The sequence below is a fragment of the Staurois parvus genome, unplaced genomic scaffold (assembly GCF_062004578.1).
Source record: "Staurois parvus isolate SC_StPar_1 unplaced genomic scaffold, SC_StPar_1.0 ptg000549l, whole genome shotgun sequence".
NCBI classification, from domain to species: Eukaryota; Metazoa; Chordata; class Amphibia; order Anura; family Ranidae; genus Staurois; species Staurois parvus.
The window spans coordinates 1,876,091-1,888,330 of NW_028318345.1; positions in this window are offsets into that span (position 1 = coordinate 1,876,091).

Genomic DNA, 12,240 nt, shown 5'->3' on the forward strand with positions numbered 1-12,240 from the left:
TCATCTCAAAGAGGAGTTTAATGTTTCTTCTGCAGGATTAGAAACAAAGTCTATCAAGTTTTTGGAAAGTTTCAGAAATTGATGAACCATACATTTGCACTTTCCATAATATTTCCATATTGCTCCTTGCTATTCCTAATACACACGCACACGTACACACACACACATGTCAAACTGGGACTTTTCATTTTACTGGTACAAAAATGGATGATGGCGTGGCCAGTGCCGGGACAATCTTGTCTATATTCCCATCACACACATTCCTGGAAACATGGCTCATTAACCACGCTATAGCCGAATGACAGCTACAACATGGTTGTACAGTTCTGGGAGGGCATCATATGACATCCTCCTGTGCGCCCACGCTATGGCCGAATGACAGCTACAACATGGTTGTCCAGGTCTGGGGGGGCATCATATGACATCCTCCCAGATCGCACCCACGCTATAGCCGAATGACAGCTACAACATGGTTGTCCAGTTCTGGGAGGGCATCATATGACATCCTCCCAGATCGCACCCTCCTGTGCGCCCACGTTCTAGCCGAATGACAGCTACAACATGGTTGTCCAGGTCTGGGAGGGCATCATATGACATCCTCCCAAATCGCACCCTCCTGTGCGCCCACGCTATAGCTGAATGACAGCTACAACATGGTTGTCCAGTTCTGGGAGGGCATCATATGACATCCTCCCAGATCGCACCCTCCTGTGCGCCCACGTTCTAGCCGAATGACAGCTACAACATGGTTGTCCAGGTCTGGGAGGGCATCATATGACATCCTCCCAAATCGCACCCTCCTGTGCGCCCACGCTATGGCCGAATGACAGCTACAACATGGTTGTCCAGTTCTGGGAGGGCATCATATGACATCCTCCCAGATCGCACCCTCCTGTGCGCCCACGTTCTAGCCGAATGACAGCTACAACATGGTTGTCCAGGTCTGGGAGGGCATCATATGACATCCTCCCAAATCGCACCCTCCTGTGCGCCCACGCTATAGCCGAATGACAGCTACAACATGGTTGTCCAGTTCTGGGAGGGCATCATATGACATCCTCCCAGATCGCACCCTCCTGTGCGCCCACGCTATAGCCGAATGACAGCTACAACATGGTTGTCCAGGTCTGGGGGGGCATCATATGACATCCTCCCAGATCGCACCCACGCTATAGCCGAATGACAGCTACAACATGGTTGTCCAGTTCTGGGAGGGCATCATATGACATCCTCCCAGATCGCACCCTCCTGTGCTCCCCCAGCGGCGTACACCCAGTGCTCTCCATGATCGCTGTGTCCTACGGACACAGCTGACCGCATGATAAGGTAAAAGGTCAATCACAGCGGCCTTTTACCACGCGATCAGCTGTGTCCAATGACACAGCAGATCACCGAGTAAATACAGTTGCCGGTTATTGGCAGCACTTTCCTCACATTGTCACAGCGGAAGGAAAGTACTGCCGATAACCGGCAAATGTCACAGAGCGGATCAGCACTGATCATCAGGGCACTGATGAGCAGTACCACCCAGCAGTGTTGCCCATCAGTGCCCATCATTGCTGCATATTAGTGCAGCATAATCAGTGCCTCCTCATCAATGTCCACCAGTGCTGCCTCATCAGTGCACCCTATCAGTGCCCATCAGTGTTGCCTAGCCATGCCACCTCATCAGTGCTACCTATCAGTGCAGCCTCATTAATGCACATCAGTGAAGGAGAAAAATTACCGGTTTGCAAAATTTTATAAAAACAAAGAAAAACTTTTTTTTTTACATTTTTAGCTCTTTCTTTTTGTTTGTTGTGTAAAAAAATAAAACACACAGCGGTGATTAAATACCACCAAAATAAAGCTGTATTTGTGTGAAACAAATGATAAAAATTTGTTATGGGTGCAGTGTTGCATGACCGCGCAATTGTCATTCAAAGCGTGAGTGCTGAAAGCTGAAAATTGGCTTGGGAACGAAGAGGGTAAAAGTGCTTGGTAGGCAAGTGGTTAATATCGGGTATTGTAGCGACTACCAGCTGGGACTGGAAATATCACAAGCAAACGTATATATTTGCCGTACACCACGTATCTCCAAATATGGTCCAAAGAAGTTTTTATTGCAAAAAGATCACATCACAGAAGGTGCAATGTTTTGGAGCTGCACAGGACCCCTTCATCAGGCATATGATGACATGTGATGATTACATAACTGATGAAGGGGTCCTGTGCAGCTCCAAAACGTTGCACTTTCTTCTGTGATGTGATCTTGTTGCAATAAAAACTTTTTTGGACCATATTTGAAGATCCATGGTGTTCTGGTGAACATGTATGTTTGCTAGCGCCGGGACAAGGTCATCTAGAGCCCAAGGTGAATGTGACAAATCGCACCCCCCCATGAGATGTATGAGCATTTTAAATCTGCAACCCCCCCCAAAAAGTAATCTGCATACTTACCCCCTAAGCATAAATTTCCCCTTTTTCCAGTACAACCCCCCCCAGCGCAAATCTTTGCCCCCATCCCCCTTAGCTCAAATCCTCTCTCTCCCCATATCCTCCTAGCTCAAATTCCTGCACCCCCAAAAAAATTCCCCCTAACGAAAAAGGACTCTACCACTCAAATTTCCCCCTACTAGTACAAATCTCCCCCAAAAAATTCCCTTCCTAGCACAAATTCCCTCCCCCCATCGTATCACCTTTTTTTAACACAAATCCCCCTCCAAGCACAAATCCTCTTTCCCCATCCCTCCTTCCCAACACAAATCACCACTCATAACACTTATCCCCATATTTTACCTTCTAGAACAATTCTTACCCCATGACATCCCTCAAATTCCCACTGCCAACGCAAATCTCCCCCCCCCTCAATCGCCTTGTGGTGCTCGCCCACCTCACATGATGATACCACAATGCCCAATGTGGTTACCCCTCCTGCCCACCTCTTGTCCCAGCCCTGTGCATGATGGTACTACATGCAGTAGTAAGTGGCAGGTGTGTCCTATTAGTGATAGGCGGCGCTCATATCATGGGCCAGTAGAGGCCGTTAATCAAGATGGCTTATTACAGTGCGTGCATGGAACAGCATGTGGTGATGAAGTTTCTTGTGAACGAAGGCGTAAAACCAGCGGATATCTACAGAAGACTTCAAGCACAGTACAGTGATGAGACGCTCAGCCGCAGTAAGACATTTGAATGGTGTAAACATTTCAAAGATGGCCGTACGTTCTTCAGAGACAATCCCGGCTGTGCTGGTTCCCAGCCCACAGCAGTCATTCCTGTGAACATTCTACACCTGATCCTAGATAATGGACACATAGCCTGTCGTAAAATAGCACAAGAGATGAATCTTTCTGTGGAAACAGTGAACACAACGATGACAAAATGAAGCAGGCTGTCCTAGGACAGTTCAGGCGTACTGACAAATCTTTCTATACCAAAGCTTTCCAGGCATTAGGTAAACGCAGGGATAAGTGTATAAATGTAGCAGGGGAGAATGTTGAAAAATAAATGCCATTTTCACTCCTTGAAATTTGTCCCTTTATTATATAAACTCAAAAGTCCCAGTTTGACTTTAATGCACCTCGTAGATAAACTGCACCTGCAAAGGTACAGTAGGTCCCAGTAGACCCAAGCCTCATCTTCAATCATGATATGTAGCAATCTTCAGCCTTTTTGAAAAAAAATAAATAAATGAAAGCTAGCAGCTACAAGAACTGTAGCTGTTGACTTTTAATAAAAAGATAACTGTTCAGGGATCCAGCGCCATGCTCACCTGAACCGGTTCTTTGCCGGTCTTCAGGTCTCCAGTGCAGGCATGTTTACTGTGGGCAGCCAGTTATGCTGCTTTCGGCTTTATAGCCAGATGCCCACTGCACATGTGCAAGCAGCACTGTGCTTTGTGAATGGTCCCGCAGCCTTTTGGGACCTGTGACGTGTTGCAGAAGATTGCAGGCAGTGGGGAGAACTTCCAGTGGATTCAACTGGAAGTGGGAGAAGGCACCTGTCAAAACTAGGTACCCCCTTCGCCCCAAAAAGTGCCAAAAACAGAAGAGGAGGACATAAAGCAGAACTTCTTCTTTAGGGTGACATTCCGCTTTAAGCTGACCATAGATGGATCGAAATTCCTATTAAACCAGCCACATTTCAGTCCATGTATGGGCTCTGAGGATGTGCAGAAGTTGATCTACCAATTGACTTCTTTACAACCACCCTGCTGGAAAATGTCATTATCGATCAGCGCTGCAAGCAATAGCCGGCAGCATTAATCATTGTATTCTGTTGGCGGAGAAGTCTAGTCACTGTCAGAATATGAAGATACAGCAGAAGGATTCCCACATCCACCTCTAATTTTTTGATGGGGGAATAAGGTCAGTTTTTTCCTTCAACCCGCTGGTTCAACAAAAAAAAAAACTGTATCATCTATGACCAGCTTTAGACAATGAAGGTTACAGCACTCAATAAAGATTTAAATTAAATTTAAATGAAATTTAAAGTGAAAGGAAAGAAAATCGCTCAGTTTCCCCCATCAACACAGTCAGTGTTGATGGGAGAATACCTCCCGCTGCACCATTGTTTTCTGACAGTGGGAGGTTTCCCTGCCAGCAGAATACGATTACTGCTGCCGGCTAGAGCTGGCAGTTGTGATCATACAAAAAAGCCTGACAGGATGGTTTTACTTTAGCTGATTGATAGATCAACTTCAGTACAACCAGCCTGCCCATAGATAGATCCAAATTCGGCCAGTTCCTGTGTGTTGTTGTGCACTGTATACAAATGCAGCATGTCTGTATTTTTACAGCACAGCTCACTGCACCACATGTCACCGCAGCGTGTCACAATGTGCTGCGGTGCCTTAAGTTGAATAGAGTGTCCTCTGTAAACTACAAGTTGCTGGAGCAGTAGCGTACACGGGGCTATGGATTCCTTGTATTACAGCACTGATTGGCCTAACACTGTTAAATAGAGTGAGTCACATGAAACAGATATACTGAATATAGACTATACCTTTTACAGTTATAATATCATTTATGTTATCATGATATCAAACTACAATGCCATTTTACATCTGCTGCAAAAATCCACTCTCCTGTTTATGATCTAATGTCTGTGTAATGCCTGGTCTGATAGCATATGCTGAGTTGGAGGCTTGTGTTTTGTTTTTTTCATAAAAGGCACGACACGTGTATTTTTAAACTGGTTTTCATGTTCTCAAATCATTTCTCTGCCTACAAAGCTAATGAGTAATCTACTGTATAAAATGATTCATCACATCTATTAATAACCTCAACTAAGTTAACTACATATAATAAAGTTGTCCACTCATAAGTGTGATAGTAACATTTCAGTAGTCCTCAATAGAGAAAAATCCACAATCTAGAGTTCAGTTTTATGAAAGCTTCTTCCATTCATTTTGGACATCATTAGACATCATTAGATTTCCAGGAGTTATGGAATTCACGGAACATTTCTCAGGTCAGACAACCTGTGCAGACATAAACTTTTTTTCTACTAAAAGAGGATGCAATCATTTTGAGAAAGAGAGAGGAAACCACCAAGTACGTCATGAATGTGCCATCACAGTTGAGGGAGGCATTGATGTAGATCAAGGAAACAGTAAAAGATTTGACTAAGAAGTGTTCCACAGTGAAACACCTCATTGAGTTTGGTACCAACCTAGGGCCCCAACGGGGACAGGTTGCCAGTCTGTGTCTTGGTGTAGAATACTGGATGGATGACTGTTGGATGAACTAGCTTCAAGACACTGGGACATTACTCAGGATTACTTTAGATCCCATTTTGCATCCAGGTAGTTATTTAAGAAGAAACACTGGTTAGCAGCTAAAAAAGGCAGTGGTATATGTACCATTACATGAGCAGTATTATTGAGGTGGGTTTTGAGCTACATGAAGAATGACTGGTCTGACAAGTGATTGATATTTTGAAAATGATACCTGTTTCAGTAGCTTCTGCCATCTTATCCCTATGATAGGACCTACTAAAATAAAACTAAACTTTCCCATCCTTTAGAGGCAGGAAAGCTGCTTTCTTAGCCTCTGTTTGGTTTGCAGTTGCCACGGTGCTACACATGTGGTCAGTTATAAAACCAGCCATTGAGGGCTTGACAGTTTAGTTTAGAGCACAAGCAACTGTGATAGTTATCATTCATGGCATGCTCAGAATGCAACTGTTTTGAGAAACAGTTAAATCGATTGGTTTTGTTCCACTTTAGAGGTATGGATCCAGACCATACACATGAAGACCAGGCAGTTTGATAGTAGGAAGGATATCATATCATAACTGCTGCAGTTGTGCATCACCTTTAGTGTAAGTCACCCACACCTGTCAGAGGATAAGGAAGCAGGAATGGGCTTCTACAAATGTCCTGGGTGGTGGCCCAGCAGTGGAAATTCGGTGGTAAATTCTATCTGCTCTATATATATAGCAGTCAGTTGGACCCAGATTGCTATGGCACAACTGTACATAGTCGCATCAGGCTATTCTGTACCAGTGCAACTGCTTGAGGAGAACATCTTCCTATTCTGCCAGCCGATGAACTGACAGAATACCACATCATATAGTTCATAATTTATATTAGGATCTGGGACACTGTATTGTTTGGAAGTGGTTTTTATAGACTTAAGGAACACTTCTGTCCCCAGCAGCCCATGTGGAACAGATGCTCCACAATTGTGAGGGACATGGGAAGGATTATGGCAGTGGTGGAGATTCTCCATACTTCTGTTGAATTACTCTGGCCAGTGATGAAAGTGTGTATGGGCACTGACTAGGTTTAGATTTAAGAGATTTCAAGTTTCATGTTGATTGTAGTTGTAAGGAATATAATTACCTAAATCTATGGTGGCGAAAGAACAATGCAAAAAGGTGAATGTAGCATAGCCTGTCATGAAAGTGAGAATGCCTTTGGGGAGCAAAGTGTGGTCTGCTGGAGTGTGGCATCCTTCTACATTGGTTACCTGGAGACTTCCAAAGACCTGAGAAACTGACCGCAAAAGGAGACTTCAAACTGCTTCTCTACTGTGTTAATGCTGAAATCCAAAAACACGTGTCTGTCACTGAGTAAAAAGGCTCCTGGTTGCAACTAAGGACCCTAAAGAAACCAGAGGGTGGCATATAAGAATGTCATTCTTTGGTAGGTTGAAGCAATGCTCCAGATAAATTATGAATCCTTAATTCCTGGTGTTTGCTCACCTCTAAGGAGCTTGGATTACTACTATGTCAGTAACAAAGATGGGACTGGGAGCAGTTGGTGAGGTGTACTTTTGGGCATTTGAATGCATTCAAGATGGTCCTAACAACACCGATATGCACTCTTTGTTAATCTGAAGTGCCCCAAAAAATCAGACTCCTCTTTTATGAAATCAGTGATCAGATCTCTGATAGCTGCACTGTGGCCTACCCAGTCCTGCTCCCATCATCAACTTATTGGTTACCAAATGCAATTGGTGCTCTCACTGGTCAAATTAGAGTCAAAGGAAGGGTAATCTGTAGGCCACAAATTAACCATTACAGTCCCAATGACTGTTACCATAAAACAGCAGACATGCTGCATTTTTCTGCCATGCACTGCATCACACATCACACCATCATATCTATGTGAACAGGGTGCATAGAAAACAATTGTGTTCTATGTGGTCTAGAGGTCATCTGTGTTTTTCCAGTGAGGAAAAATACAGGTCATTGCACATAGCGTGGACAAGCCCTTAAATTGTTGAGTTTAGTTCTGCTTAAGCTTGGGTTCACATATATGCGGTGCGGTATATCGCATGTGATTCGCACAGGAACCGCACCACATTCCTGTGCAAATCACATGCGATTTGTGTGCGATGCGATTGGAGCCATACATTTTGTATGGCTCTAATCGCAATGCACCCGCACCAAAGAGGTGCAGTACCCTTTTTTGGGTCTGCACTAGAATCGGATCGCATGGGTATTCACACCTATGCGATCTGATTGTGCACATCACACCGAATTTTGCGGACCGCTTTCGGGCTGTTGTTAAATTAACATACACACCCGCAGCGGTTTGCGTGAACGGGGTGTAATTCTGATGCGGTGCGGAATTCGCACAAAAAACGCTGCAAATTCTGCCCCACATCAGTGTGAACCAGGGCTTAGGTGAACTTTAATGCTGGGGGGTGGAGCAGCTATGGGGTGCGATTCGCATGAATGGGGTGCAATTCTGATGCAGTGCGGAATTCACAAAGAAAACGCTGCAAATTCCGCACCACATCAGTGTGAACCAGGGCTTAGGTGAGCTTTAATGCTGGGGGGTGGAGCAGCAACCGATCGCATGATCTCCCATCATTGACTAGAAAGTCGTTAGTTTTTCAAAACATTTCCAACATACCCGATTATTCAAAATTGACGGTTTCTCTAAAGCCGGCTGTTGCTGTGGCCTACTAATGGTACAAAATTCAAACAAAAATTCTCAGAAAAGATTTTCGAATGAAAATTCTTTCGGAATTCGACCCGTGTATGGCCGGCTTAAGGCCCACTTTTCCTGCATCTGCATATATAGTTAAATGAAGCTAGAATAAGATGGAGGTCATGGGTAGGTCAGTTTAGCCCTCGATGAAACACAGAAATTGGAACAACCACTTTGGACATATTTGGTGGCTGGATTTAATGCATAAGGCACCTTAACCTCTTCGCGCTGGCCGCACGCAATTGTGCGGCCTCCTGGCATCTGGGCCTAGACGCTGAGCATGTGCGTGCAATTAAGAAAATCATATGTGCTGAGAGTGTGCACCCTGTGCACTCCCAGCACACATGTCTGGTACTCATGGAAAGGTCCCGATCTCCTCTTTTGATCGGGACCTTTCCCGATCATGTGACCGCCGTGATGGCGAATCACGGTGGTCACATGACCCTAAAACCCCGCCCCGTCTCCCGGCTTCAGAAACCCTTAAAGGGTCGGGAGGCGCCGGCGCCAAGGGGTTAAAGGACAGTGGGCATCTTTATTGTAAGGTCATTAGCAGGGGCGGACTTACCATTTGGAAACTCGGGCACTGCCTGAGGGCTTGGGGTCAGTAGGGGGCCCCATGAGATGCCCCTGGTACTTTTTTCATAGGCTTTTTTGAGTTTGGGCAAGGACACAGGGGCCCCATGATCCTCTATTGCCCGGGGGCTTCATGAGTTGTCAGTCCACCCCTGGTCATTAATATAAGTTGAACTAGAGAGATAGAAAATATTGTGAACTTAGTATCTAGTCATCAAATATTACAATTGTCCTGAAACAGAATCTAGCAAATGAATTGAAATAACTGATCACTATGACTATCTTTTCCTTTTCATCTTCTTTAGTAACTTCTATTGTTACAATATTATACAGCTCATTTGCCTTTTAACAAAAAGTATTGTAGTTCTAGCACCACAACCCTCTGTCATAGAGAACAATACCATGTTTTGTTACCCTTCTCCCAGCTGAAGGTCTTTGAATTTACATTGCAATAATAGGATAGAGAGCTTTTGCTGAGTGACCAAGAAGGATCCTCAGAAAAAAAAAAGCCTGAAGGAATTACTAAATTTAGCTTATTTCTTATGCATATAATTAAAAACTGGATAAAGTCAGCTCAGGCGACAGGAGTAGACAGGCTTTTTCCCCGATTAACTGTTTGCAGCCTCTCAGCTTACCCAGGCTGTCTTGTCATCTCCCTTGCAGAAAGCCATGCAACTGCAAATTTTAAAGATTATTCATAAAACAGTCTGCTTCTCCTCTTGCATCTGTGCCTGCATTAAAAGAATTCCCATGAACTTTCCTGATTCATCAGGAAAAAAAAAAAAAAGTGTGTCTGATGTCTCATTGAGAACATGCCTTGTTTACAAGATGAGCTGTGACAGCGCCGCTTTAAGAAATTGTACCGCAGCAAGCAGCAGGGAAGTTCATCTGAGGACACAGATTCAGTTCTCAGAAATCCCCTCTGCTGGAACATGCAGTTCGCTGCTGCACATGAACACACTGCCCTGGATTTCAAACTGCATCCCGCCCTAAACTGTACAGGGACAAAATTGGGGAGCTGACAATGTGATCATAAAAAAAAAAAAGCCTTTGTTTCATGAGATCACCTATTTTTACAGATCACCCATTTTAACTGTCATTTAACTGTCATTTTCGGGATAGGGGCTTCTCTTGTGATGTCTGTTTGTGTTATGTTTTTTTTCAAATTTCAATTTCATTTAAAATAACCTCAGGTGGCCCCCCTTTGTATTGTCTCGCCGTGACCTTACTGGTCGTCCCATTCCGTTAAAACACAATGAATGTCTTCCGAATAAAAGGTAGTGATGATAATTTATTCACTGCTGAAGTAGGATTATTGCACGTAAAATCTCTGCATGAAATTAAAAAGCTGTTCCTTGAATGTCTCTCCATAAAATAACATGGATGCAAGAGGAGGGGGGGGGGGGGGGGGGGCAGACTAGCTGAAAATACAGAAGAAAAATGAGGGGTCATGCCCAGTTCTGTTTAATGACAACAGACGTTAACTGGAGTCAACACATGGCTGCCAGCCAAAGTGGCAAAATGTTAGCTGTCTCCAAGCATTTTCCTTGCTTAGATTCTATTAGAATGTTTCCAAGTGAGAGGATGAGGATGAAGATGGGAGCTGGGAGAGGTGCTGAAAAGAGCTCTGGATAAAATTGGAAGCAGCCTCTGCAGCTGCTGATTAGTAAGGGATGTTAGAATGGATTTCTCGAGTCAGACACAAAGAACATTCTTCATGCAGCAGTGTGCCACCTACTGATTTGCTTGGAGATAAATGCCCAACTACTAGGTAGGGCCAGTTTAGAGCACCTTATCCACGGGGCTTCTCAAATGCAGTTAAAAACTGCTGCAAAATATTTTCACAAAAAGGAGAATGTCTTCCCCCTTGCCAGAATGATCAGCTTAGTTTAAAGCTCTTTATTAGCTTCCATTTTCAGGGGAAGTCATCATTTTTTTATAGAGTAATTCTCTCCCTAGCTATCAGAGAAAAAAAAATATTCTCTGCATCTGAGAAAACTTGGCTTTTTAAAACAATAATAACTGAACAGTGGGGGAATGTACTTTTTGTGTTACGTCTATATTTGAGTATGTTATTACAGTGTTACTAAACCCACAACAGTAAAATCAGTCTGTATATGCAGTAAAACAGACTTGTTATACTCACTGTGGAACCTAAGGGGTTAATCCTCTGCATTGTGTAAAAGGGCTGTTCAACCCTGTCTTCTCTTATTCTCCCCTTCTTCCGCTGCCCCCCTCGTATCTCCTAAGACACTCTGCACATGCTCAGTTTGGTGTGTATTGCTAGAGAGGTTTTTTTTCTTTTCTAGGGAGAGTGCATGTGATCAGCACAGGGCCAATCAGCACTCTCCAGACAGAGGTCAGGAGTTCTGCATCCTCCTAGAGCAAAAAGAAATCTCCTCCTACAAGCTTTAACTAGTTCTCTGCTGAACACTGATAGAAGTCACAAGACTGCTATATAAGCTCTAATGAGCAGGGCCCACTGATTCCTTTTTAACCACATTGTATTGTAACTGTAATGTCTACCTTCAATTTGTAAAGCACTGTCCAGACAGAGGTCAGGGGTTCTGCATCCTCCTAGAGCAGAAAGAAAACTCCTCCTACAAGCTTTAACCAATGCTCTGCTGAACTCTGATAGATGTCACAAAGACTGCTATATAAGCTCTAATGAGCAGGGCCCTCTGTTTCTTCTTGTACCAAATTGTATTGTAACTGTAATGTGTACCTTCAATTTGTAAAGCACGGTCCAGACATAGGTTAGGGTTTCTGCATCCTCCTAAAGCAGAAAGAAAACGTCTCCTACAAGCTTTAACTAGAGCTCAGCTGGACACTGACAGAAGTCCCAGGACTGCTATATAAGCTCTAATGAGTAGGGCCCTCTGATTCTTCTTGTACCAAATTGTATTGTAACTGTAAGGTCTACCTTCAGTTTGTAAAGCACTGTCCAGACAGAGGTCAGGGATTCTGCATCCTCCTAGAGCAGAAAGAAAACTCCTCCTACAAGCTTTAACCAGAGCTTGGCTGGACACTGATAGAAGTCACAAGACTGCTATATGAGCTCTAATGAGCAGGGCCCTCTGATTCTTCTTGTACCAAATTGTATTGTAACTGTAATGTCTACCTTTAATTTGTAAAGCATTGTCCAGACAGAGGTCAGGGGTTCTGCATCCTCCTAGAGCAGAAAGAAATGATCAGGGCCCTCTGATTCCTCTTGTACCAAATTGTATTGTAACTGTAAT